Consider the following 2,229-nt stretch of genomic DNA (forward strand, 5'->3'; position numbering starts at 1 on the left):
AGTTCTCTCACTGCTGACACAGCTGATTCTCACAGCCACTTGGCCTGGAGGTCAAACCCTCCCTGGTATTAGCTACAACAATCAAGGTTTAACTATAAGACTGTGCACAAAGACCACTAGGGGGTGCACCAAGGAAGCATAACAAAATGCGGAGACAAAGAAACAGGACAAAATTGTCAATGGAAGATATAGAGTTCAGAACCACACTTTTAAGGTCTCTCAAAAACTGTTTAGAAGCCGCCGATAAACTTAATGAGATCTACAAGAAAACTAATGAGACCCTCGATGTTATATTGGGGAACCAACTAGAAATTAAGCATACACGGACTGAAATAACGAATATTATACAGACTCCCAACAGCAGACCAGAGGAGCGCAAGAATCGAGTCAATGATTTGAAATGCGAGGAAGCAAAAAACACCCAACCGGAAAAGCAAAATGAAAAAAGAATCCAAAAATGCGAGGATAGTGTAAGGAGCCTCTGGGACAGCTTCAAGCGTACCAACATCAGAATTATAGGGGTGCCAGAAGATGAGAGAGAGCAAGATATTGAAAACCTATTTGAAGAAATAATGACAGAAAACTTCCCCCACCTGGTGAAAGAAATGGACTTACGGGTCCAAGAAGCGCGGAGAACCCCAAACAAAAGGAATCCAAAGAGGACCACACCGAGACACATCATAATTAAAATGCCAAGAGCAAAAGACAAAGAGAGAATCTTAAAAGCAGCAAGACAAAGAAACTCAGTTACCTACAAGGGAATACCCATACGACTGTCAGCTGATTTCTCAACAGAAACTTTGCAGGCCAGAAGGGAGTGGCAAGAAATATTCAAAGTGATGAATACCAAGAACCTACAACCAAGATTACTTTATCCAGCAAAGCTATCATTCAGAATTGAAGGTCAGATAAAGAGCTTCACAGATAAGGAAAAGCTAAAGGAGTTCATCACCACCAAACCAGGATTATATGAAATGCTGAAAGGTATCCTTTAAGAAGAGGAAGAGGAAGAAAAAGGTAACGATACAAATTATGAACAACAAATATGCATCTATCAACAAGTGAATCTAAGAATCAAGTGAATAAATAATCTGATGAACAGAATGAACTGGTGATTATAATAGAATCAGGGACATAGAAAGGGAATGGACTATTCTTGGGGGGGAAAGGGGTATGGGAGATACGGGAAGAGACTGGACAAAAATCGTGCACCTATGGATGAGGACAGTGGGTGGGGAGTGAGGGCGGAGGGTGGGGCGGGAACTGGGAGGAGGGGAGTTATTGGGGGGAAAAAAGAGGAACAAATGCAATAATCTGAACAATAAAAATTTAATTAAAAAAAAAGAAGAAAAAAAAAAGATGTAAATATGCCTACTTTCTGATTCAACAATTCCAATTCCAGTGATAAATCCTAAGGAAATAATCAAATGAAAGAGCAAAATTGTATGCATACACATATCATATAAGCATATACATATGTATATGTGTAATATGTGTCTGTATGTATGTGGTGGCATTGAATATAATATAAAAAACACCTTGAAATAACCCAAATCTCCAAAAAGATGGGAATAATTAATTCATTTATTATGATGCTCTATTTCAATAAAAATAACTATTAAAAATGATGATGTAGAAACCAAGATGGCGGCATAGGTAAACACCTGATATTGCTGCCTTGCACAACCACTTCAAAAATACAACTAAAAGACAAAACAGACATCATCCAGAACCACAGGAAGGCTGGCTGAGTGGAATCTCTACAACTAGAAGGAAAGAGAAAAGCACACTGAGACTCAGAGGAGGTGCAGAAGTAAAGTGCAAAGGTACAGAGGCCCGAGCACACACGGAAAGGAGCTAGCAACGGAGGACACCGGTGTCTTTTGCAATCGGGAAAGAGGCACAAGCTCCCGACAGCCCTGACTCCCGATCTGGGCGAGTCTCTGGGGACCCAGACTCATACGGGGAGAAACTGGACTGTCTGGAAGCAGGCAGAACACGAGGGCAGCTTTCTCTCAGAGGTGCTTGCAGTGATTACCAGGACACTGAGACCCGGGGCCTCTTAGGGCAGGACTGAGGATCAGCCATAGCTGTTTGCTCTATCCTGTTGATTCCCTGAGACCCTACCCCACCCAAGCTGTGCACAGAGGCTTTTGCATATGAATGGGCTGGCGCTTTGAGATCTAAAATTACCTAACAAATTGCAGCTGGGTCAGAAAGACACAGAAC

This window comes from Myotis myotis, unplaced genomic scaffold (genome assembly GCF_014108235.1).
Source record: "Myotis myotis isolate mMyoMyo1 unplaced genomic scaffold, mMyoMyo1.p scaffold_m19_p_5, whole genome shotgun sequence".
In the NCBI taxonomy this organism is placed as follows: domain Eukaryota; kingdom Metazoa; phylum Chordata; class Mammalia; order Chiroptera; family Vespertilionidae; genus Myotis; species Myotis myotis.